We start from the raw sequence: 27,786 nt of genomic DNA, 5'->3' as shown, positions 1-27,786 counted from the left end.
TTTTCAATCACTCCAAGTAGATATTTTTAAGTGATATTTTACCACCAAACACCCATCTCAGCAAGTCTGTGCCTCGGTTCCTCTCTCTGATGGCCCATCATTCTATAGCATGGTGTAAGAAACACTGATATAGCCTATGATGGCCAATGTTTTGTTATGTCACTCCTCAATACCTATGGTTGAAAACATTCTTGTCATTTTTGAAAAGGGTGTTTTGGTAACAGCATAAAAATAAAGTTATTATCTCATAGCTTGGAAGTTTGATACCTCGGGGCTCTGACTCCTGTATCATTTGCTGTAATTTATGTGTTTCAGAAGTATTATAATCATATCTTATAGAGAAGTTCCATATCATTCCAGGAAGCTCCTCCCTAGATTGTACCATTTTTCACTTCACTTAGATTCCTATAATGTTATGACTAGAGGGGGATTTAGAATTGATTTCGGCAAATTCTGTCATTTCACAGAATACAAAGGTGAGGCCCTGAAATGTTAAGTGAGTTGTTATGTTACAAAGCTACTTGGTAGGTAAGTCAGTACGAGTTTTGCCATCCTTTGCCTTCTAGTCTTATATATACAACACTATAGTGAACTTCAGAGTCATACTATATAATTAGCGCTTCAATGTTCCTAGGAATAATATGGATCTCTTTACCAAAAATAAGTCTTTCTGTTTAAATCTGAGCCTACTGAAGCAAAGATGACCTCTGATGACCCACTGGGAGAGAAAAAAAAAAAAAAAAGAATTCCCAGCAGAATAAAATGAGAATATACAATGCTGCTGATGAAAACCAAACTTGGGTTGTCTGAGTTGCATTAAATATCATAAGCACATTACTAATTCATGCCAGCAACAGTCCTGCATTATGAAGAAAATAGTAATATGATGAAAGACTGGCCCATAGACCACCTGGAGAATATCTGTCAACCATAAGTGTTTCCACACAGTAATAGGAATCACTGCTTCATAGGTAGTGATGTAGCTGCCATACTTCTCAGTGGGATCTGCCCAGATAATCACCTCCACCATCATTGATCATTAACTTTGGTGTGTCTTCTATAGACTATACCAACTAAGTGCCAGGAGTTGACAGTCCTCATTTACACTCCAGCTGTGAAGTTGGTAGGAAGTGGAGCCCACTCATTTTCTTCACAGAGATGCAGGAGCTTGACTTCAAGGAGGACAACTTCATGCTAGAAGATGAGGCTGAGGCTCTCTGGGGAAACCCATTCTATAGTCTTCTAATCATGCCCAGTATCTCTAATCCATGGGCTACATTTCGATCTCCATCTTTCCCGTCCACCTCAATTACTCTCTTTTAGAGTGCATTTGGGGAAGGCTTCTAAACCCCTAATAAACTGGGGCTCTATCCTTCTTGAGGAATCTCATGACCCAGCCAAACGACCTACCTTTCCACCCATTATTTTTTATTCCACCTTTCCCAAGTAGTGCAGGCAAATGGAAAGACTATTAAACAGGAAATTCAGAGATGTAGATTTAGTTCTGACACTTTAACTAACTACATGACTTCAGGAGAGTCATCTGATCTTTCTGAGTCTTGGTGTCTTCATTTGTAAAACGGCAGCATTAAAGGAAATAAACGCAAACGTTTCTGACAGCTTTAGTATTCTGGGAACTTCTTATAGCTCAAGAATATTGCCAGAGAGAGGATGTCAGAGATTATAAAGTCCCTGGAAGATATGGCTTAAAATTCTCTTAATTATGGTGTCTAACAAATTCTGAGTCCCCAACAAATAATCAAATGGTAAGGGCAAGAATCCCAGAACTATTTAATGCCATGCAAGTTGCTGTGAAATACTAATGCCAAGAACTAGTGATGATACTTGAATTACTGTACATACTCAGGTAATTACTGTATGCAATTTGAAACATGCAACAGCATGTACACCGTAACAAAAAGGATAACAATATAGTCGATAACAATTTAGACTTGCAAAAGACTATTTCACTTAGTTTCAAAGTGTTTCATAAACATTGGCTCATCTATTTTCTGAATTCCCAACAATGCAAGGTATAGGTGAAGATGGAGAAAGGGAGGGAGTGAAGTGTATATCCACACTTTGGAGATGGGCAATCCAGGCCCTGACAAAAGTACTGATTTCCCCTGGGTGACACAAAGCCAGAAACAGACGTGGAAACATGGACCCAGTTTCCGGGTATGCAGCCTGCTGCTCAGAACACAAGCCTACCCCTGCTCTCCAATTTATAGTACGAAGTTTATGACATGGCATTACCCAGGCACTTTAGGGTGTCAATTTCTTTTACAATTTTATAAAATATCATTTGGAAAGAGAAAGAAATTTATGCCTGTGTGCTACGAGCTCTCCCGCCTGCCCACCCTCTTGGGATAAGAGTTGGTTTCACCTGAACAGAGTTGCAAATACGAGGCACACATTCGGGGCTGTGAAAGCCGTAGGGTTTGTTTTTAATTTAAAGAACAACTGATTTGACTATACATTTTAAGCAGGCACTGTATAATACAACCCACTGAATTTACTCAAACAGGAACAAGTTATGCCATCCTAATACTGTCTAGAAACCAGATGCATAGTTACTGTTTTTCTTTTCTTTTTTTCCCCTCTTGCTGCACAAAATTAGTTCCTCGGATACTGAGATTCTAGAGGCTCATTGTCTTGCAAAATATTCTGGTGCCTCATGGTGATCTACTACAATAAGCCTCCGGTGCTACAGCAAAACACAGATAAAAATGTGAAAATGTACGTATGCATGTACACAAAATAAAATATATATGTGATACGTGAAAGAGAATCACAAAGACAAAGAGGAGCCAGGTAGGGAAGCGGGAAGATCACTTCCTGTCCCATCATGTGAATTGAGAACTAGAACGGATGCTCATTAAAGTAGTTTACCAGGACTCCGATTTGTTCTGTGATTAAGAAATATCGGTTGGAGGAGATTGGTGAGGGAAATCAATATACTGTCTTCATTCTTAATTCTTCTTTAATGTCTCTGTCTCCACAGGGCAGCTGAATCAGAGACGTAGAGTCAATCTTTATCCACCAGGGGGCTGCACTTCAGGAAAAAAACAAAACACAACAAAACAAAACAAAACAAAGATGGTTTGGGCGATGAGAGATAAATCAGGTTAACACACAGTTCTCTCTGTCCTCCAATTCCCAACTTCTGTTCAAGTGTTGCCATGTTTCTGGCCAAAAGATGTGATAGGGAGGAGACATGGAGGAAAGAGGGAGTCATGAAGAAAGTGACTCTTTGATCTTAAAATTAGATGATGGTGGAAAGCATCTAACATGGCCTTTCACACCAACCACACTACCCATGTTATTGCCACATCCTCATCTTTCTCCACAATTTAAGCTACAGAGAATTCTTACCTAAAGTTCAGCAGTGCCATCATCTGAGGGTCATAGTAACGGGGTCCAGCTTCCTCCCTTGAGGTTGCCCTCCAGGACATATATGCAGCATCAGAAGACATCTCTGATTGTCACAGCTAGGGGGAGGAGTACTACTGGCATCTAGTGGACAGGGGCTAGGGATGCTGCTAAACCTCTTACAGTGCTCAGGACAACCCCCAACAGCAAAAAATTATCTAGCTCAAAATGTAAATAGTTTGGAGACTGAGAAATCCTAATCTATAGTGGTGGGGATACCTTGACACTGCCACCCAAGTAGCTCACTGAACTCTGAATTCTTGACCAAGAATTACTTTAAAAATCTCAAATGCAGAATGCCTCCTGCTTCATAATGTGTATGTTACTAAGTATGGAGTCATGCTTGCTGTTGATCTTCTCAAAATGAGTTGGAGGTGGTTGATTCAGAGGACTAGGAAGGGGCTAGGATGGTGGAAAGGAGTTGATTTCTTTGTTGTTGCTCTAAGTTTTCTGTGCCTATAAATTTTAAGTTATGTGTATGCCAAAGGCTGTTATGTGTTCTTTAAAACCTGTTGCTTCTACTTCCTGGACACATAGACTATATTCCCCAACCTCTTTTGCAGCTGGATGATCACATGACTGAATCCTAGCCAATGGAATGTGAGAGAAAGTGATAGACACATTTGCAGGCCTGGCTCATAAAAATTTATCACATGATCTTTTATCCTCTCTTCCCCTGGCTCCCGGTTATACACCAAGGCTCCAGCAATAGGATCCGAGGCTGAAAGGGATGGTGATTCCACCAGGTAGCAGGAGCCTTGGTCCCTAAAAGACCATATTGAGGACAACTTGCTAACCAGCAACATTTGCATTGGACTTTATGTGAATAAGAAAATAAGCCACTGAGAATTTGGGATTGTTCCACCATCTAGCATAACTTAGCCTAAATTAATATAATATGCATGTGTTATTTTAACAATTGTAACTCAAATATAAATGATTAAAAGTTATTTTTTAAATGTCTATTTTAGACTTTCTATAAAATGCCACTGAAACTTCTTTTTCTGATGTAAATTGACAAATATCACTTTCTACTTTAAAGCACTTCAGTGGCTTCCTGTTGAATTTAGCATAAAATTTAAAAATTCTTATCGTGAGTCACATGCCCTTCGCAATGGCAAAGAACAGTTTTTGAGGTAGACTAACAGGAATGTGTTGTTAAATGGATGAGCTTTGCCTCCTACTATGGGTGTGAAAGGCTTAGGCATCCCTTTCCATACTGTTAGCAGCTAGAGTACAGGCTCGGACAATCTAACATTCTTACTCAAGATTTCAAATCTTAAGGAAGTTAAACAAAGACAGAGGGATAGTGAGGAATTATTCAGGGTGACAGCCTTGAGAATGGGGCTACAGTGAGACCAGATGCCCAGGACAGAGTGGCGGTGGCATGTGTTACCCAAACTGTCTCATCTGTGCTGCTCTGCTGCCTAGCCTCCTTTAGATCCTACTCATTTCTGAACTTAAATTTGATTGTTAAGCTTCCTATTGATTCTGTGAGCAACTATAAATTTCTTTTCCGCTTAAGTTGTTGCTTGCGAGCAAAACCCTTGAGTGATAGATTATCTGCCCTCACCCAGAGGAATGTAAAACCCATGAAGGCAGGAACAATGTCTGCTTTGTCCCACATCATATCCCCACCCTGATACATAGTGTCTAGTACATAACAGAAACTGATTAAAATATTTTGTTTTTAATGAATGAATGAAGATAGGAGACTATCAGGCAAAATTTACACATCAGCATCAGTCCCAAGGTACAGACCATTCTTCCACTTGAGAAAATCAAGATTTATAAAGTAGGAGGCCAGGAGTATAAGGAAGGTAGAGCTGAAGTGGAGAGAAACTGACACTCGTGTGATGAGAAGAAGGTATGGGCGTAGGGGGAAAGTGTTATTTAAAAGTTATAGGAAAGATGGAAAATGGACTTTAATTCTATTGCCTCCTGCAGGACAGGAAGAGTAGTGCAGTAGCTGCAGCTTTCACTTAACAGTGTTTCTACTTCCCAAGTTCTCCAGCATGTGACTGCTTCTCAAAATGTAAAAGCATGGAGTTGGAAAGTCCGAAAAGATCCTGAAGATTCCCATCCTGAAGAGTGATTCCACCTCTCTAACTCTCAGCATCCTGGTTCCAACCACTTCAACCCGACAAATTGGTTTTGAGAATCCAATAAAATAATGCATTTTATAACACTTCACAAATTAATAGAGCATTATATGAATGAATAGTAAGATCATTATAGGCATAATTCACCTTTGGAATGGCAACAGAAATTTCAAAGGAACACCTCCATCTCTACAGAAAGCACCATGTCTTTCTACAAGGCGGGCTGCAAATATAGTTTGTTATAATGATACTTTCTCTTCCACAGGTAGAAATTAGCCATTCTTGTTAGAACTGCAACTCAAAAGCGTAAATATGTTGTTTCATGGAGGTCTCACTAAGAGAACAGGAGTAGAATCAGTGAGGAAAGAAATCCAAATGAGATTTAGGTGGTGAAAATTTTTGTGAAAATCTCAGAGAAACACTGCATATACTCAGCGCAGTCTTGTGCGGTGGGGCTGACTTCAGGTTTTCTGGAGAACCTCATGCCCTCTCCTCTTCATTCCAGAGCATGCCCCTGTGTGTTCTCATGAGGCATCACAGTCACTGCAGACAGAAACTACTTCTGATTTAAACTTCTCATGGAAGGCAACAGGGATGTTAAGTAGAAAAGCCAAACTTTGTGTTTCCTGCTGCAAAGAGGTCGAGGAAGCACCAGGAATGTCAGCCTATCCCCTCAGGCAGAGCAGAAAGCCAGTCTATACTCTGCAGTTCAGTCTCCAGGAGAATGTTGAAGCTGTCACTGCATAGACAAGCGAACGAACTCTCCATCTGATGGCCTGTGCCCAAAGCTCATTTACAAGGTTTGATCAATTATATCACTGAACATGAACTCAAATTTTGACTCCCTTCAAAATGTAAAAGCCCCAAGGGTGGAAAATATTTTGTGCAGGGTGATATATATATATATATAAAAAATGCACAAGAAGGTGACTCAGGGGAATCTTGGTTCTAATTCTGGCTCTGGCACTAAACTAACTTGGTCAAGAACCATAACCACCCTGAAGGTCACTTCCTCAGCTGTAAAATGACAGTGTTGGAATAGAATGGGTGAATGTCAAAGACATTCCACCAGTAAACTTCTTCCTAAGTTAACCTTTAACTCTTTGTAAATGTTCAATAGATAAAAATGTGTGAGGTGAGAAGTAGCACTCTGATTGGAACACAGGCTGGTGACTGGAAACCAGGAAAAGGCTCTCTGTAGAGCTATGTGAAAAGCAAGGGGCAAGCTGAGCTCAGCACTAAACTCCCGGAAGCTCTAACACTGAGAACCTGTTTTGTTTACAAAGAGGGCCGGAAGGTATCAAGTGAAGAGAAGAGAAGAGAGGACCAACACAAGTTTGGGGAAGGCACGATTTGTCTCATTCACAACTGAACCTAACATGGGTTCTGGATGCCACTTAAACAGATGGTGGTTTGGAATCCTGGACATTGAAGATGAACAAATGTTGACCCATTAGCAGAGATACAGCAGGTGAGCATCTTGCTAACCACATGTGGCTGACTGGGCCATCTGAGAAGAGATTTCTATGAAATTTGCAGTGACTTATAAGTCTCTGTGTGTCTCATTCAATGCCTGCTCTGGCTCAACCTTCTGAATTTGCAGCAGAGGCCCACTGGCTGTAGATTAGTGGCTCTGCTAGCGGAGAGTAAATTCCTCACACTCTACTCTGCAGGCAGAATCGGGGTATGGAGGGCAAGACAGGGAGAACCAAGTTGGATATAAATGGCCAGTGACTTGCTTCTCATCAGAGTCTCCACATAAATCACCGTCAAGGAAGCAACTCTCTTCAAAAGTATGGGCATACTTATTAAACCATCACTAAAGAGGAAAATAAAAAGAACAAGGCAAAAAAGAAGGAGCCCACCCCCCTTTCTGAAACGTGTCGTAAGTTTGGGGACCCAGATTTAAAACTATATCCCTGGAGTAAGTTTAAATCTAGCCAAGCATGATATTTCCATTCGAAAGTTTCAACCTGCTGGAGAAAGAAGTTCTTACTTCAGAAACTCAAATGCACTGATTAAAAGTGAGCACCACAAACACACACTCCAACATCATCAAGAGCGAGTCAGAAGCCACACCAGAGTTAACAGAAAACTCTGCGGAGGAGAGTCAGAGTCGCCACTGAAACAAAAGCGCTGGTCCTGAATGCCAGCTCAGCAGGCAGCTCTCGCCTTTTCAATGGGACTTGCTCTTTGATGTGTGTTTTTTAACCGCAACTTTCATGTGGTGATGGAAGAAGCTAAGAGCAAGGTGGTAGCATTATGTGAAGACCAATGCTTTCAAATGCCCTTTGCCCTTCAACAGCACCAGGCAGACAAAGAAGAACCACGTAACCGGAGAAGCCTACCTGTTTTTTAAAGAAAATCTGTGCTAGCAATATCTAAAAGGGTGAGAAGGAGCATGCTCTTCAATGACAGAAAAAAAAAAAAATTGGTGGGGCCACTTATACAGATAGATATGGCTTAAATAAGAGTCCACTTACAGCTTCACTTGGATCATAACCCAAATTAAAATTATTTGTGTCCAATTAGTTTAAATCAAACATCTTGTGTGTGGCAAGTCTTTCACACATTTATTTTCAGCAACAGCAGGACGAAGCAGCAGTAGACCTAACAGGACCTGGAGCCTCGGGAATCTAAACAGGTGTGTCTTGTTTTACATAATACATACATTCCTGGGAAAGCTGAGTGGAAGTGAAACAACATTTTTATATATAAGGGGCATGCTATTTTAAAAGCATGTCACTGAAAACTCTATTTTTTGACGGGTAAACAGAGCTCTTCCGTCTTCTGGGTTTGCCTAATGAGGCTGCTTTAACTTGAAGGTTTGAGCCCACTGTTTGGGGCACTCTTAGAGCAGCAAGTTACTACGGGGGTCACCTTACCCACAAAGGCCACAAGAAGAAGAAGCCAGAAATGCACCTAATATCATCATGTAGGAACAGGCAACTAGAAAACAGAAACTCTTAGCTGCTCCCTGGAACCGCAGATTACAGGACACTTTCCACAACTGGGATGGGGGCTGATTGTTCTCAGGAACAGTGATAGAGGGAGGGGGACTGTGTCCACAGAGCAGGGTGGGATGTTATCTGGGGCCATGCTTCCACATAGCCCATGTTCCACTAAAAGCCAAGGGTTCAGAAGGCGGTGGTCAAATGTGGTCACCTTAGCCGGCACGAGGGAAGCAGACAGCAAAGAGCCTCTCACATCTTCCAGGGGCACCAAAGCTGGAAAGCATCTGGTGAGAGCCTGACTGGGAGAAATGTCAACTAAGTGGGGAGGAGGTAAGATGAGGGAGAAGAAAAGGAAGGACAGGAGAAAGGGAGATAAAGAAGCAGGATGCTTCAGTATACCATGGTAAAGGCTACGACTAAATTCATGATTTCTTAAAGGATTAGTTGAATATGAAATCATTAACAAATTCCAGGATGTTGTTATCAAATGTCTACTCACATACTCTACACTATACCCCATCCCTTAAAACTTAATGAACATATTTTCAGAACAAATAAAAGGAAATACTACTTTTTACAGAAAGCAGCAAATTTAGTTGCCAAGAAGTGGCTAAAAGTTGAAAAATATATTTTTAATATTTCTGAATTGTTTAGAATTTCCATTAAGCCATCCTGTTATTGGGTTTTAAGGGACTTCACAGATGTTTGGAGCGCACTTCCGCTCCCCTGATGGCAATGGCCTTCTAAGCCCCGATAATGGCATCAATCCCACTATACTACAGCAGTGTTTTCAGGTTTTTACAGGTCTCACTCGTGTAGCACTGAAAATTGGCTTTCACCCGCCCTCCAGGCCCTTCCTTGTCTCCACCAGCCCCACAAGGAAAATGACTAGATGGTCCCCATTCTGCCATAGCCTCAAACCCATACAGCAGCTGCTTTTTCATGTGGGGTGCATTTTCTCTCCCTTCAGCCTCTGGCCACTCTGACTTCACCTCTGAAACGTTGCCCAGCTTTCGCCTCTCCTAAGATGCGCTCCCTGACTCCTTCCCCCCCGAGGCCTCTCTCCTGTACATCCACTCTCAGCACTCAGAATTTACTCTCACACAGCACCCAGCAAGAGAAGCGACAGCTACCCGTTTACCTGTCCATCCCTTTCCGGCCTGTGAGGTCCCTGAGGGAAAGGAGTGGCTCTTTGTCTACAAAGCCCCAGTGCCTGCCACAGTGCCAGGTGCACCCTCACTTGCCATTGCTCGAACGCATTGCTACAGGGATGCTCCCCCACTGCATCTTCTTGCTTCCCTGCCAGAGGCGCTGACTGACCCAAGATGACATGTTTCATGGCCCCAGGGCATCAGTCCAGCAGTGTGGCAGGTTTTCCCATCTCCTTTGCATATGTCTTAGGGGTTGTGCTCTGAAGGAGGTAGCACTAAGTATTACAGAAAACTAGCCACCGCCCATATAAATGAAATGTCTGCATGAGCTTTATTTTAAGTAAAGTTACACAAATCTGGGGAGAGGATTTCTTGTGGTTGAGTAAGGACAGCCTGGGAGAACTTCATTTTATGATGAGTATATACTTGTGAAATACTTGTTTAGTGTGTTAGTTTGGGTCCTCTGAGAAGCATATGCCAAAATGGGATTAAATGAGCAAGAGATTTAGAGGGGAAACACCTATGGAGGGAAGACAGAGGGCAGGGAGAGCCTTCAGACCACTGCGCAGATCTGAGAAGGAGAGCGGGGAAGAACAAAGACCATAGAGAGTTCCAATAATGGTTCACGCAGGTCAGTAGGGAGTCTGTCTGTCTGTCTCTCTCCCTGATTCTCCCCGCCCATCTTTCTCTCTGTCTCTTACCAAGCATCCACATTTAGCATTATAGATTGTTTATGACCTCAGAAAGAGGGTGTTGCTGTTATGAAAGCCATCATTAAGTACAGCACATCTTGCTTTAAGTCATTGCCAAGGGAAAAACACCCATTCTATGGCAAACCTTGGTCTTGAGCCTTCCTGGGAGCTTGGAGTGGACTAGCTGAGCGATAAGAACCACAATATTTACTGAGTAGTAACAGGTGCCACATACGGTCCTAAACCCTCCGCAAGTTAACTCATTTTCTTCATGATAATCCCATCGAGTAGGTACTGAATGGTCTCCATTTACAGATGAAGAAATTGAAGCCTAGATTGTTCAAGTTACTTGTTCATGGTCATAAAGTAGTAAGTGGCAGAAACAAATCCAAAATTGGCCCCTGCTAGTAACTGCATTTAATAGTAACCTAGGCAGAGATGCTGTGTGTGGCAGAGGCAGCTGCACATCAAAATTCTTCTCCTTCCATACTTTGGTAAATAATTTTCTCAGCCCTCCTGCACCCTGCATGGATTTACAACTAGTCTGTCAGTAGACTGAGAGGAAGTGATGTGTGCCACTTCTGGTCAGGGCCTTTAAGAAGAGGGTGCAGTTCCCAATGTGCCCATTCCCCAACAGGCTACAATCCTTGAAGCCCTGTGACCTTGGAAACCACATATTCCGGAAGGCGGAGTTTCTGCTAGTTGAGGCCTCAGAATTCCTCTGTGGAACAGTATCCCATTAGTGACTGGAAACTAAACTAACCTGGATTCTTGACCTTACTGTGTTTAAGTCATAATCAGGGAATCGGTGTGTGACAGCAGCTGTACTTCTTTTCCTGAGAAAACAGGAGATATCTTCCTGGGGTGGAGGGGGCTGGAGGGTAGAGTAATCGGCTTAAAGTCACAGAGATTAAAATAAAATAAAATAAAATAAAATAAAATAAAATAAAATAAAATAAAGTCACAGAGATAGTGCAAGTGAGGCAGGAGTTAAATGTAGATTGGGCCTTCATTGGGAAGAAGAGACTTGGAGAGATGGGAGACTCGGAAGCCCGGCAGAGGTCTGACTGTGGTCTCAGGAGTGCTACTCTAGAAGGTAGGACCCAGAACCCTTGGCATCAAAGGACTCAGAGTCAAGTGTAGATGAGGAGGATGGGTCCACCCACGCTGAGGCGGGGCCCTGGCACCACCGTAACATGTAAGGCTCGGGAAGCTGGCACAAAAAGGGGAGGCATCACGAACTGTTCTGTGGCCATGACAGATGGTCAGGACTCATCAAAGTGGGAGAGTCTTTCCCCACAGAGAAGTGGGAGAAAAACAGGAGTCAAAGGAGAAGCCTGTACGAACTGGGCCCTTGTGGTTGTCATAGGGGGAAAGGCCATAGTTCGATGGGTAGATGGACATCCAGGGACTCGCCAGTGCACTTTAGGGTCTCCGAACTCATGTCAAACCCACACAGTGAAGCTACCAGGAAAAAGTGGATATTCTCTCTGTTTAATGACCATCCTCTGGCTAAAGGGCACTAAAATGCTGAAAGCCCTTGCATTAGCCAAAGTAGTCAACGACTTATGGACAACAGATCTTAAAGATACTGGGCACCTCTGAACATAAGTCTCCCTCAGGCTTCTTTGTGTCTCATCCTCGTCCTCCATCCATGGACTTAAAAAAAGCTCTCCTTGAAGTATGCAGAATGATCATTAAACACTTGGAAATGACTAGGCCTTTCTGTGTTCCCTGTCCCTATCATAGTTCCTATTCCGACATGGCACCTCCATGGAACCCTGGGGTAAGGTAAGTACAATATAATATGTTTTTTTTTCAGGGGACAGAGGGTGCTAACTATCTAAAAGTACACTGCCTACTCAGGGTACATTGTGCATTCTAAAAACATATAAGTGCTCTTCTGCCTTCATGAAGAAGTTAAAAGCAAGAAAGTGGATTAAATGGACAAACAACAGCCTACTTCAGATTTAGATATTGCATTGTCTTCAGCAAAGTGTTTCTAATGTTCTTGAAGCTTGCAAATAATGAAAAGGGTATCCCCCCATTGAAATCCAAGTAAATATGCTGTAATTGGTTTAGAGTGCCTTTAATACTAGTGTTCTCAGGTTTTAAAACTCTTTTTTCCAAGTTTCAATAACATGTTCTTGAAAGATATACTCTCTAAGTAATTCTTTGTCCTCAGGAAGACACTTAAATCACTTTTCTAAACTGATGGTCTGGCATCCTTCCAAAACTGATTTAGAAGCTATGGCTCACACCCCATGTCTGAGTCTTCTAACCTTGGCACATTCCTAAATCCCATGAATAGGGTTGGCAGTTGGGGAGAATGGCTATAAAAAGAGAGAGAGCTGCATGTATGTAGCTCTGTTTAGCAAATTTTGCTTTTATGAAAATCCTAGAGAGTCGGGAAGACTGTGCCAAGATACCTACAAGATCTCAGTAACCTGTTGGACCACTCCATATGCCATAGCACACTCAAAATAACTTGAATGTGTATAGTGCTTTATAGTTTGCAAACACTTTTATATTCATTATCTCATTTGATGAATATAATAATCCTGGGAAATATGCGGAGCAAATATTACTATCCCCATTTGATGGATAAAGACACTGAGGCACAGAGGGAGTTCCGTCCAAGGTTACCCACCTAATTAGTGCCTGAGCTGAAAAAGAAACTCGGGCTCCTGGCAGTGGGTGTGGTTCTCTTTTCATTACAACATGCTGCCTCCTCAGAAGCCTTTGGCTCCAGTCCATCAGTTTCCCATCTGCTTCTGACAATGGTTATACTGCTCGTAGTGCTGGTCATACCAGGCCAAAGTGAAGAGACCGTGGCCACTGTGAGGAAAACCACGTCCAAGTAAGTCATTGATAGAGATATCAGTAGAGGAAAAAGCCCCTTTCGCCGCAGCAGCTTAAAACTCTAGTGCAAGCACTCATCATTTTCACTAATGTGCAATTGCTCTCAGGGCTCTTTGGAGTTAGAGGTTTGCTTTGCCTACTGTGAGGAAGGCATTCACCAAGCTAAATTGGGCCCTCAGGCATGCACCCAGCTTTCTCAGAAGCCAATACTGTTTAGATGGAGTCCTCCCATGCACATCTCCCAGGATGGTTTTAGACAGCCTATGAGTATACTTTATTTCCTTTAAAACAAGTAACCTAGAAAATGAAATAACACATATTAGATTAAGCTCTGTCCCATTTGGCTAATTCAGAAGTTAATGGAAGGTCTCTTTCGGTCACTAGTATTGGCAGAGACACATTTAGTGAAACTCTCGTGGGAACCTCACACAGGTACAGTAGCAGCTCTTTCCCATAAATTAAGAATGGCACTTAGAGGCAGCTTTTTCCATTCTAAGAGGGTGCCATTCAAGTTTCTCTTGTCAAAGTCCCTATTTACCAAACTCTTCCCAAGATAAAAAATGAGAGAGATTGGGGAATTGAGGAAAAGAAAAGGAGAAAGAGAACAATAGAAGAAGTGGGCCAGGGTGGGGGGAGACTTTTGAAATGGGTATGACACAAGGTGAAATGAGAACTGGCCACGTCACTAACAAATACCATAGAGGCACCCACTGTGCTTAAGGTTTATCGTAACTAACAATTAATGTCACCTCTTCGAACCACATGCTGTGCCTAGCACATGGACTGTCTATATCAGAAATTTAATACAGAACACTGATTTATAATTGTTCCTTGAAATGAATGCTAACTTTAAAAATAGTATTAGCAATAAAAAAGTAAAACTTGACTATTTCATGACTTTCACCTCAGTCCCTATATTCAAGCAAATATATCCAGAATCAAATCATTTCCTGAAAACACATTCTGTGTAATCATTTCTGTGATCTTCTATTCTGTCACAGAATTGATGAAGCTATTCCACCTGCCTCCCACTTTTCTAGGAGTGAGTCTCCTTTTGATAAAGAATAAAAAAATGCAATGACCTCTTCACCTCCTTCTCAAATGCATACTGAGCCTACCCACCATGATGAGAAGACTATTCATGTTATGAACTGTTGAATCTTTTTTATTTCATATTTTTGTATCTATATTTATAAGTGGAGGAGGTCTGTAGATTTTTTTATTGTATTATATACTCTGGGGTTTTTTCTTGTATCAGAGAGATGTTAACATCATAAAATTAGGTAGTGTTTAATATTTTTCTATATTTAGGACCAATTTAAGATTAATTGGCCTTTGAAAGTCCCAAGATTTATTTTAGAACTAATATTTTGAATAATTTAATCACTTTTTAAGATCTTATTTAGTAAGTTATTTACCTGGTTTCATCTTTGACTATTGCTTTATTTCTTTCTAATTATTCTCAAATAATTTTGATAATTAATATTTTTCATACATACTGTATATTTTATAATAGTTAAATATGTAATTTATATACTTTCATTTCACTGAGGTTTTCAAACTTATTAGAACATAACTTTGCACAACTCTCATAATTTTAACTGTCCCCGAATCCATTCTATAATTCAGGCTCCCATTTATAATCTTATTTGTAACTCCCCACTTTATTAAAACTGACAAGTTTTTATCAAACAGTAAAATAAATTACAAATAAATTAACAATTTATTGTTAGATATAAATGTATAATCATATGTAATTATGATTTTTAGGATAAATATATTACAAAAATAAAATAATTTTTTCTAATACCTTGAGATTGATTAATCACTATTTTTAGGTGTCCGATTCTTTTACTATTATTTTTATCTTTATTACTGAATTCCTCTTGGTTTTATGCTTGTTTAAAAGTTTAATTTCCAGAATTTTAATTCATGTAGTTAGTTAACCTTTATTTCCCCCACAGAAATACAATATTTAAGGCTATTGCTTCACCTTTGAGTATAGCTTTGGCTAATTCTCATGAGTTTTGGTATGTTGCATTCTGATATTTATTGCTTACTGAATCATACACAATTTTATATTTATATCTGTTAGGCCATAAATTAGGTTAGATTCTCTGAAAATACAAAAATAATCTTTTTAAAACATTGTATAGTAGCTAGAAGAAAAAATAACCATTTATTCTTAATAATATTGATTCAAACTAAGGAGGACACTTTTTACCATTATCTGTTACTTTTTAGCATCTCAGGTTTTAGTCAGGTAGTTTTCAGTTCTTTCTGTATGCACATTGACATATTTTCATACTTTGATTACCTGGGACTTTGGGACTAAGTTATACAGTATAGAAACTAAGACTTCAAAGAGAATTTTCAGTGTCTAATGAATTAATTTACAAACCTAATGAAAACAAAAAATGAAACGATTTTCCCACATTCTTGCAATAAGGAAGGGCAAGGTTGTTTTAAATAGATGAATGTAGAAAAGAGCAGCAGAAAAATTAGGAAAAGTAAAATGAAAGTCTCTTTCCCCTGTGGGCGATTATGCCCAAGTGATACAACACAGCTTCAAAATGGGTTCATAAAAACTATATGGGTTTCTACTTTTTTTTTTTTCTGCCTTCCTTTCTTTCGTTTCCTGTTTTCCTTCCCTTTCTTTCCTCCCTCCATCCATTCCTTCTTCAACAGTGTTCACAAACCATACTTTGGTGAAGATGGTGGACATCACTGACTGGACTTGGGGTCTGATTTATGAAAAAGAATCAGCTGTGTCCACTCACCTTCCACTCACACTCTGCCACTATTCTGGTCCTCGTAAGTAGAGTCTCCATTATTCCTTACACGGAATGGAATCTCCTATAAGCTCTCCTTTTATCAGCATAAGTTCCCTGTCTTAACAGCACACTCACAATCCAACTAGGAAGCAAGCACTCTTTCTTCCACCTCATTTGAAGACTATCGTTATAAAACATCAAACATTAGTACAAACTTCCTTTCAAACTTCTGGAACATAACTTTCTACAATTCTCATAATTTTTACTGTCCCTGCATCTGTTCTAAAATTCATGCTCCCATTTCTATGGGAATGGCAGGTTTTAAAAAATATATTCCGTCCAAGTTTTAAAAATCTCGGAAGGAATATTAAACAATAAGTTAGTAACAGGAAATGGCTTAACTGCAATGCCCGGGAGTCAAATGCCTCTTAGGCACCAAAGTGACTGTTGAGGAACAGAACTCCAGCAAAAGCAATGCAGAGCGATTGGTGAAAAGCAGGGGACTGATCATACAGCTGCTTCAACCACAGGGCTCTAGAACTGGCTGGCACCTCACTGTGTTAACATTCATAACTGTAATAGGTGTGAAGTAGCCTAAGCCTTACGGGAGAGTAATGAACCCAATTTTACAAACAGAGATGATGAGCATTAGAGAGATAAAATGGACTTACCCAAATAACAGGGCTGTGATTTGTGTCTAGGTCTCCAGATCACAAACCACCCTACCACATCACAACTGTACCTGCTGACTTTTAAGAATCTGCTTCACCAGAAAACAGATCATTTTCCCATCCCTCATTCAGATGCATTGCTCTGCCTCTAGACCTTTGGTCTAACTGCTGCAGACTCTGGAATGTTCTCTCCACACTATGCCATGTATCTAAATTCCAAGCATTTTTCGGGGAGGAGGCCCAGTCTCATCTCTGCTACAGATCTTTCTGTATAACTTTGAACTCTTCTGCTCTTCCCTCACTCTGGTACTTACTTGGCAATGATCCACACATTTGGCCTGTGATTGAGAGGGGCTTGAGGGCAGGCACTGCAGGCTTCCTGCAGAGTGTGGATACAGTACATCAATGAAGATTTTAGTCATTAAAGAGCAACATGTGAGGAGAAAAGAGGATGTTGAAAGTAAGATAAACAAAGAAGAAGCCACTGACTACAGCCTGTCAGCTAAGAAAGCCCAACTGGTAGAAATGCTGAGGAAATTGTTCAGGGGCAAATATTCCAAGACACCATCCTCTCTTAAAAATTCACTTCTACTAAATCACTGTATAAAATTCCAACACTTACAGTTGTACCTTTATCTCACAATGTATTGACTATTGCCAATAAGAACTTCCCTAAATTATTATTCTCAAATATCTAGTAGCTTCCCATTAATTAGTTGGTTTTGAGGATTTAACTTGAGTTTTTTACTAGAATCTGAAACTTCCTTTCAGATGACTTTTTTCATTGTACTCTGAATTTTCCAATTTTATGTACATGTTTTAATCAATGTTTTCATACTTACTTAATGTTTTATGAACCACATTATTTTTCTTCCATAGGAAAAGGACAGTCTCTCTTTTACTTTTAAACTATCCACAACACACATAAGTTATACAGGGTATTGAGTTTATTTCCTTTCTCTCTGAATAAAAGATATAAAAGATGTAAGTGTTCCCCAATTTTCTAAAAATTGCAATTGCCACACAGGCATAGCCAGATATTTTTTTACACACTATTAAGAGAGCCTGTCTGTGTTTGCTCCCCAATCCTGTACCAATTATTATTTTATTATTATATGAAATACATTTATTTTGAGGAATTTCTGACATCTTTCTAGCTCAGACTGTTCTTTTTCCACATCCGTGCCTAGTTAGTAGGCAGGAAGTCTAATTCCCTAGAAGTATATGATCTGAAATTTATAATCTGTATATGCCACGATGTTTAACTTTTTTCTAAATTTTCCCTCATCCTCTTTGTCGATACCTATTTTTAAAAGTCATTATTGCCTTCCAGCTGTCCAAATTTTCTTCTCATTTTTCTCCTAAAAACTGACTTTAAAGCAGGAGGTCAATATCTCAGCTATCGTTAATTTCACACCCCTTCTCTTCTCATTTATCCACTGGTCCTTTTTCTCTCGAGGATCACTTTTTTCCTTGATACATTTATAAAAGACTTCCTTACTTCATCTAATGTCCTTTACTAGCAATATCTCATTTCCCACTTTTGTGCTCCTTATCTTTTTTTGCTAACTTTAAGTTGTTCTGTCTTTTATATATAAATATATTTATATAAATATAAATATAAATATAAATATATATAAATATATAAATATATAAATATAAATATAAATATATATATATATATATATATATATATATATATATATATATATAGTTTCTGCCTTCTCCAGTCCCAGGGCAATTGTCCTGTTCTGCACAGATCTTGAGCAGCCATTGGGGATGGTAGACTGGCAGACTGTATTTTTACTAGAATTCCAGAGGCAGAGAGCCCCTGCTCAGTTTTCTCACTGTGACGGTACAACAGAGGCTTTTGCACTTTAATTACATTGTCTTAGGCTACTTCACACCTATCTACAATTATGAATGTTAATACTTACTCCCATGGCATCATACATATTAAATTTCCTCCCAATGTGTTTTTCAACTAGGAATAGTACCTTGTAGTGTTGTTATCAATGATCACATTTCTAAATAGGCAGTGGAGAGAATGGAAATGATTTACTCTATTAGGGTGAGGTCATTTGCATACTGTTAAGTGATTTGCATGCTGGCAGATCATAGAACTGTATTTCAGAGGCTTCCCCACATTTCTCCCTTTATAAACATCTCACTTATTTTGCTCACTATAAACCTGTCCTTTATCTTTCTCTCTTACGCCATCCTCTCCTACTATGGAATAAGACACACTATCACAAGCATGACATTGCAAGGCAGTCTCTATTTTCTGGGCTAATGTTCTGTTTGGCATAATTCATCATCCTTTCTGATATTTCAGAGCTGGTGACAATGGTGACTCCCCTAATATCTGAATGAAGTCCTTCGTAAATATTTTGCTGAATGATTGATACCTCCTCTAGTTATTTTTCTCACACCTCTTCCCCTCTGCGTATAACAGATGGGAGTCCATCATCAGGAGCAGATGTTGTGGAAAAGGTATCAGGAGCCCAAAAGCCCTTGCTCCAGCTCTCCCATTAACTAACTACCTCTGTGGTCTCCACTAGTCACTTAACCTCTCTGGGATCCATTTCCATGTCTATAAATTGAAGATAAAAATGCCTTCTTCAAATGTCTACTGGGGTGTTCAGAAAAGATACATACAAAGGGCTTCCTAATACAAAGTAGTTTGAAAGGTGGATTTTTGATACCTCTTAGCTAAATCATGTTAACTTTTCAAAATCAGATGAAATACAAATTATTTCCTGCTTCGCCTATCCCCTTTATTAGTTTTTCATAATAAACACACACACACTTCTAGGAAAGTCAGTTACGTTTTGAGAAACTGCTCATGGTAAATTGTCAGACACTGAACAAAAGGTTAATTTTAACCACTCCCATCTCCATTCTCATCCATGTCTCATTAGCAACCACATTCTCCACCTTTATTTATATAACTGAGGGACCCTGCAGGGAGAAGGAGGGCTCTTGTTTGATTTTTGAGTGAGCCTCATTCATCGAAGTAAGGTGTCAGGGCTGCTGGTGTATCTGGAAAGCATTTTGGAAGTAAGAAGCAGACAAATGTAAATCTCTTAAACCCCTATGATAAGCAAACTCTCCTCAGTTCAACATATAAATATAAACACTAAATCAAATCAGATGCTTATACATTTTTTAATCCCATCATAAAACATTTTGTTTTGACAGTTTGGTAATGTAAAGTAAAAACACCGACAGCAAAAAGAATCAGCATCTTTGCCTGCCTACTACCTGAAAGTCTTCCCTGTATATAAATATCAAAAAAAAAAAAAAAAAAAAAAAAAAAAGTATGTTTATGTAAAGGGAAATACTGATTTAAATTACTAGAACTGATTGCTTCATAGTCTAATTACTTTTCAACTGGCTGTTCCGAATTAAGATGTCATTGATGGCTTTTGGTGATATATTTCATTTTAAGCAAATTTATTCTATAATAGAGTACATCATAATGGAAAGCAGAGTTCCTACTCTTCCCTCCTCTTTGTAGCCTGATATCTTGACAAGTAAATTAAATTTAGCAGTTAAAATGCTTCCATTAGTAATTTTATTAAGTTAATTAAAGAATCTCTCTTTCTGAATTTTAACTACCTTCCTTTCAGAACAATGTTGATTTTTTTCTTTCTTTTAATTTCATGTATTTAGGGACTGTGATATATTCTAGAACCAAACAACATCTCTGTTGTTATTATATTTCAGTGGGCAAGAGGATTCCAAGCAAATCAAGTAAAAAGAAGAAAGAGCTCAAAAGTCTTTGAAAGAGATAGTCTGTCTCATATCGCAGAAGAACTAGGGTTGTGATATCTTTTTAAAAAGGAGGAAGTTGAGGAACAGAAGAAAGAAAAAGGAAAATACACTCTTTAAGCTATCTGTGTTCTTAGGAAAAGGCAGAACTACTAACTAGTGTTTCCATACATAGAGCATAAATCATAAATAGTTCAAGTAGACCTTAGTTTATAAATGGAAAAAGAACTCCAACTCTTTTTTTCTTACTCAGTAAGTGTACATGTCATGCTGAGCAAGATACTGAAGTTGGTGAAACGCAGGTTAAATGAAATCTTGGGCCCTCTCCAGGGGGTGGCATTTTAAAAGAATCCAAATATTTCTAAGCGATTTAGGGCAAAAAGAATTCTCTCGTTGACTATTGCCTGTTTCTTGTGGCTGGTGTTCCTAAACTCAGGAATTACAGAAATTATTTTTAGAACTCTAAAGGAGAGTAGAGAAAATTTTATTGTATCCTTTCATTTTAAAGATGAGGAAACTGAGGGCCAGGGATAATAACACCACTGATAATAACAATCAGAACTATGAAATTAGTGGCTAATAATGATCAAACTCATCATTGTGAAGTTTCACGTGCATTATCTCATTAAAAAGCCCCATGAGGAAGATTCTTCTAATGCCCCAGCATTATAGATACAGTAGATGATACCTAACGAAGATTAAGTAACTTGTACAAACTTTGTATGATGCCATAGTCCCGTGTTCATAACTTGGACACATCATTACCTTAGATGAATGATGTAGGGTCATGCAACTAGATAGTGGTTCTCCCAGGACTGAAGCTCAGGACACCTGCTTCTCAGATCTGCTATTTTCAAACTAGACCATATGAAGAGAACTGAATACCTTGTGCTTAAGTGAGGCTTGGGCATTGAAAAGACCCTATAATTTATTTAAAAAGGAATCCCATTGTCACAGTACCCCATGGAATATTTGCTTTATGGATGATATCTTATTAAAGGCTATACCCCTGAGCTCAGACCCAAAGTTACATTTCATTTAAAATTAGAGTATTCTACCCTTCATTCATTCATTGAAGAAATAAAAGAGATTGAAGAATATGGTCCATGGCAATTACTATAAACACCTCACATCTTCTTTTATTTTCTAATACCTTGCTCCTCTTGAATAGCTCATTCTGGGAGCTCACATACTTACTGTTCAAGCTCCATCATCAATCTCAAAATCACTTCCACCAACTCCTTGGATCCTCATGCTATATCTTCACTCAAATACAGTCTCTCATATTCACACCTCAGGTAATACACCCCACCCACTTCTGCCTTTTTTCTCTGGGGGATTGAATCCTCTTCCTTACTATGTTCCAAGTTCACTGCTTTTCTCATGAGAATAGGTCACCATGGCTTTTTTGCCTTCTATCCTTTCCTTATTCTGCAGATTCTGTGTCGCAAAAGCCCAAAAAACAAATCTGGCAACTCACAGATGCTTCCTGACAGGACAAAATGGATTAAGCAACTAAAATATTTAACAAGCCACAGAAAAGAAAAGGCAGAAAATTCTCCATATATTCTGCCCACTCCCTTTCATATCAGAGAAAGCTAAAATGGCAGATGATGACTCCAAATGATCTTTGCATATTCTAGGAATCTCACCCACTGTCTTTTTCTGTTTTTAATCCCCCCCCCCCCACAACATCAAGACAAAGAGGATTTAGGAGTTTTAAAGTATCTTTGCCTCTGATTTTATCTCTTGTCATTCTAACATAGGTTTTTAAGATGGTGTTCCACAATTTCTGAAGCACAAAAGTTGACAAATGTCCCCACAAGTGTTTATTGTGAAAGTTGTTTCCTTTACAAAGCCTACCCCACCCCCAAAGTGATGCCTTTAGAAAGAATCCAGCATTCTGCAATATTTCTATAGTTAATATCTAGACAGATCATCCAGTATGTTTTGCTAATTAAAAATGATCCTTCATGCCCTGACCCTTAACTGAGAATTATATTAATTTTAGCCTCGAAGTATATTTTCTATGTACGCGACCACACAGCAAACATGTTTTTATTAGAAATTTACCTCTTACCTCCTTGATATCCTGCCATTCACATTCTATCTACTCTTTGGTGAAGATCATTTTCAATTATTTTGAGGATCTTGTTTTTGTTTGTTTGTTTATTTTTTTATGTGAAGTTCAAATCCAGTAGTGAAATCTGTTTCATATTTGTAATCGGTTTTCAGCTCTGGAAGAAGCCCAAATTGGTAAGTCCCTGTGAGTGAAAAAGAGAAAGAGAACTTAGTTATGCAACCTGAGCTTATGGAAGGTGAGTGAAGATAATGCAAAGGGGAAGAACTTGCAAAAATAAACATTATGTCTTCTCTTCCAACCCCAGAAATTCTGGTGCAGTTTTCAACCTGGAGAGCGATCAATTAAATGTACGGAACCACAAAATAGCCATAGGGATCATGAAATTATCCAGCAAAAAATTTCTATTATTTGTCACATGAAAGGAGGAATGTGTGGTTTTAAAATAAAATACCAGAGAAAGATGTAACAAGTTTGATGCAGTAGATGTAGCCGGTCACAGTTGTGAAAGATTCGATAAGCTTCTTCTTACTTGTCCTTCACCCTGGAGGCTTCTGAAGAGGCATGAATATCTGGCTTAAAGTGAGTGATGCTACTTGAAATGAAAAGCAAGGAGATTGCAAATCACTCTTCTGCACAGGCTTGGAATAAGCTATGGCATGGCTGATGGACAGATTCAGGTATTTAAGTGAGTGTGATTTCCAAGCAACAATCTCTAAACCCTACATTGTCGTTGACCTCCATCATACAATTGGACATGTTTATGAAGGTACATGCAGTAGGATGAAATTCACTGGGAAGAATGCTGAAGTCATTTTCTAACACCACAGCAGTATTACTGCAAAATGAAGCCATATTATCCCAATCAGCAATAGAGTCCGGCTTTGCATCCTTTTTCTGCTTAATGGTCTGAGTCCATTCCAGCAGAGAACATTTCTATTTCAGGAATTCAGACATGAGATTGGTTGGAAGAAACCAAATGAGGCAGGTAATCCAACATGTGTGCTCAGGTAAGGATAAGAACCAAGAAAAGACTTGAAGAAATAGTACAAGGCTATACTTTTGTCTTTTCCATTCCTTCCTCCTTCTTTTATTAAAGGAAAAGATATCAGGAAGGTGAAAAATGCCCTCAAATATTTTTTTCTCTCTGTGATCTGGCCAGAAAGCAAAAGCAAAACACTCAATCAGCAGCCTTATAAATCAAACACAATTAACTATACGTGAAATATATGGTCTACAAGTGTGTGTCTAATTAAATAACTAAAAGTAATTTGTGAAAGTTGAAAACCTCAATTGCACACTGAAGCTACATCAGTCCGCTCAGACTTCCTGCTTCTTCTCTAAGGCCCATGATAGTTACTTCCTCAAAAGTTAAAAGCAAAAATTTGGTAGTTTAGTAGGAACTCCTACTATGCTTTTTTGTAATGTAAATCAAATGTTTGCACTGAAACTTTCCTTGAATCTTGTCAGCGAGAAAAGCAAAACACTACTAAAAAAGCAAAGACTATTTTCCATGATTGCTAGAGCAATGGCTATCCGATCCATCCCCACCTTCTTTCTGTCACCCATCGGAATCATTTCTGGGGACTCCATTTCATCTGTTCATAAGTTACAGTCTGAGATCTATTTCATACACATATGCAGTTTTATTTAGGCCAGTTGAAGCCCTTTCCACTTGAACCATTGGTGAGAAAACAGTGTTAATAGTAGCCATTAGTTAGAGTACAGTTATCTACAATTATAGCCATTCTAATTGCTGACAACCTAGTGGTAAAATTTTTCATATTCCATTTAATTGTATAATGATTTATCTACACATCTACTAAACTATAAGATACTCCGAAACAGAGACCATTTATTCATCATTAAATCATTACAGCATCTGCCATAATATTGGATATACTGGTCTTAAGTGGTAAAATAAAAGAATGAATGTATAAATGAATGAATGAATCAATCAAGTAATTAATATTTAAATACAGACAATAATTATTTGTGTTATAGTAGCACTATACTGAAAACTGGAAGAGTTTTCAGAGAGCAACAGAGAAAGCTTGGCTGACTATTCTCGGAGAACACATTGACTGTTTGTTGGATGGAGACAGTTCACCAAGAAAGCAGATTTTGACCCTTCAGGAACTTGAATGTGATGATGAGTTTATGACAGTTCTAAAAGCCAACATACGGTCGGTGGCCAGATTGTGGTTCTGGACTGAGAGGCTTCCATTTGGAAGGCAGACAAGCATTTGAATTATGGGTCTAATGAAAGTGTCAATAGCAATCCTGTTACTGGAGGAGCTGTAAAACCCTGCTTAATGAACTAGGCAGGGACACAAAAACACAATGGTCTAAAATGTATTGTATGAGAAAATGATAATTAGCCCAGATTTCATGTACAAGATAAAATGCATAGGGATGATATTGCCACTGAGCAATATTATAGCCCTTCAGGGGACTGTTTTGTTAACAGGGTTTGGCTCAGCCTTTTCAATCCTCCTTGTATGAGTGGAGATGTACTATACAATTGTGAGCTGTGAGATGGAGAAAGAATATCAGATGGTAAAATTCCTGTCATAGATGCTGACGAATGCAAAAGACAGTAAAAAGGGTTCTGGCCTTATTAAGGGTTCATTCTTATTTAGGAGGCTTTATGCTATATAGGACGGTAAGTCAAATGGCTTCCCTCACCAGAGGAATGGGGGTTAAAGAGAAAGTCGTTCTTTGAATTTGAAGTCTACTTTTCTAGGCCATCAAATGTCAACCAGGAAAGCAAAATAAGGCCAGACCTGTAGTAAGTGACTAGGCAAAGCTACTTACTTCTACTCTAAGAGTTAGGGAGCTACTAAGGCAGCCTTGACTGCCCAAGAGAGCAGTGAACTTGGGGCCGGGTGGCTAAGATTCCAGTCAGCTCTGCATTAACTCTGAGTCTGAACTTTCTCATCTCTTAAAAGGAGGGCAGAGGTAGAGATGAATTAGAGTGGTATTTAAGTAACTTTAAGGAGCTTACAAATCATGTGAAAATTCTGTTAAAATAGAGATTCTGATTCAGCTGGCCTGGAGTGGGCCTAAGATTTTGCATTCCTTACAAGTTACTATCTTATGCAAATGCTACTGGCCCATGGACCTCAGTTTGAGGAACAAGTAACCAGACAATATTTCTCAACTTGAAAGTTCTGTGAAACTACAAGTTAATAATAACCTGTAGACTATTTATTACTACAAGTGGGAAGAATCAGACAATTATTGAGCTTTTGGTATCATCAATGCAATGTTGTTTTGTCTTTTTCCTTGTCTTTTAAATCTAAACAAGCTGCTTTATCTTAGTTAGAAAACTATATGAATACTCTATCCTTTAAAAAGATCTATTAGCAATAAATCTTTGACAGTGCACTGTTAATACTGTTATGCTAGCTAAATATTGCTTTTGATTCAACTGTTCGATAACCAAATGGATTGCATGTGGAAAAAAATGGGGGAAACTGGAAATTATGAGTTAAAATGGTGGATCTACATTTAATAAAATAAAAGCAAAGGGACTCAAAGGATATAAAGTAAGGCATAGTGACTTGTGTACAAAAATAAGTTAATGTCACAGGACAAATTGTGGGACATGGCTTATACCTTACATAAATAGCAACCTAGGTGTTTAGCCTGTTGAAAGTGATCTAAAAAGCTATAAGCCACTGGGTTTTCTCCATAGATACTTTCTTCTCTCTGTCCAAGCTTAATTATTAAGATGGCATATGTATATAGGGGAGAAATGGAGGTATATTATATAAATCTATGGCTTGCAAAAGTATTTTAAAAATTTACATACATGGATTTTGGAAGTTAATAGACATTTTCTTGATTGTGTCTAGCACAGTATCTAGCACATAACAGGAGCTCAATTAATGTTTGTTAAAAAGGATTAAACTGAAAGCAATGAAGCTGCAAAACTGAAATTAAGTTAAAGTTCACAGGATCTTCAATACTTTAAAAGGTCATAGATTTGGAGGTGGGAGGAGTTGGAGAAATTTGTCCTTAGTTATAAAAAAAAATTCTTTCTCTTCCTCCTCACCTTAAAGAGGAAGCTTTCTCTAGAGAAGAATCAACAAATTAATCTTTGTATAAGAATTTAATGAGCTCTTATTATGTGTTTTATGCTTCACATAAGCTGTCTCTTTTCTCTTTCAACAACCCTATGATTTAATTATTATTATCATCCCCAAGTGCCCCAGATGAGACAACTAGAAAATGGCAGAAAAAGAGATTTCATCTAGGTTCCTCTGACTTAGAAGTCTGCATTCTTCACATAATTTGTAATGTAGTTAGGATAGGGAAGAGGAGGAACAAGCTATTTTTAAAAGCAAGGAGAAAATAATATATTTCCTAAAGTGCTAAATTATGGAGACAATAAGTTGGAAAGAAATCGAGAAGAGGGCACTCACTCTGGACTTGGGTCAAGGCTGGTTCCATGGAGAAGGACTGGAAGTGGGCTCAAAGGTCCTTCATCTACAACATATTTGTATGGCCCACATAGAAATAAAGTTGGATAGACAGATGAAGTGAGGAGACGAAGGGTCTTGAAGGATGATGAACATGATCAGTGTTTGTTTTTGAGGATAAAAGCGTTAGAAAGACTTTGTAAGGTAGAGCAGGAAAAAACAACGTATGGGAAACTGTTTTTCACGTTCAGCGTACATTGGCCACCCAAAATACATTCTGATAATGGGGTGGGGAAAAGGGAACATGTGTTGCTAAGATAACCTAAAGGCACATCTTGAATAAACTAAAACCTCCAGCCAGACAAAAGCCTATTTGTAAATTACTCCACTTAATTTTCCAGGTCGTGATTGCCCCTCTTTGCAAAGCAGTTTATGACATTCTCAATTAAGAGTTTGCTATAAAATGAATGAATGAAGTATTTCAAAACTGCTGTGAGATATTAAAGATGAGTCACTTTTAAAAAGTGGTTTTGTTTCCTATGTTCTGGATAATGCATTTCAGAATGTAGTTTCCAGGCTCACCCATCACCTCATTGTGAAATCAAATTGAATGACTCTCTGCTCTTAGAACGATCGCTCATTCGAATGCATTTAATAAATAAAGTCCAAACACAATGAGGCACTTTCCATAGAGCATCTCAGAGAGCTAGGGCCTGATCTCTCTCACCATATGACGGCACTGAGACTGAAGTAAATAAAGCCTTTGCCCATACTGACTGCATCATACACAGTGACTTATTGTTTCTTAAGCTCTTGCATGTGCATTATCTCATTTGGTCCTCACAATGCCCCTAGATGCTGTTAGTT

The 27,786-nt window shown here is 38.8% G+C and overlaps 1 protein-coding gene across 16 annotated transcripts in view; it reads right to left on the bottom strand.

Annotated features, from left to right (window-relative positions):
- LOC107500100 overlaps positions 1 to 27,786 on the bottom strand; it is a 523,620-nt gene that overhangs the window by 210,629 nt on the left and 285,205 nt on the right. For all 16 annotated transcript variants that reach the window (XR_004952069.1, XR_004952067.1, XR_004952071.1 and 13 more), the window contains exon 2: positions 22,493 to 22,676. The gene's annotated coding sequence lies outside the window, so the exon portion shown is untranslated. The remainder of the gene's footprint in view (positions 1 to 22,492; positions 22,677 to 27,786) is intronic.

The sequence above is a fragment of the Rousettus aegyptiacus genome, unplaced genomic scaffold (assembly GCF_014176215.1).
Source record: "Rousettus aegyptiacus isolate mRouAeg1 unplaced genomic scaffold, mRouAeg1.p scaffold_m13_p_7, whole genome shotgun sequence".
NCBI classification, from domain to species: Eukaryota; Metazoa; Chordata; class Mammalia; order Chiroptera; family Pteropodidae; genus Rousettus; species Rousettus aegyptiacus.
Note: the sequence above shows the minus strand (reverse complement) of the source record. Positions and strands in the feature narration are given on the sequence as shown.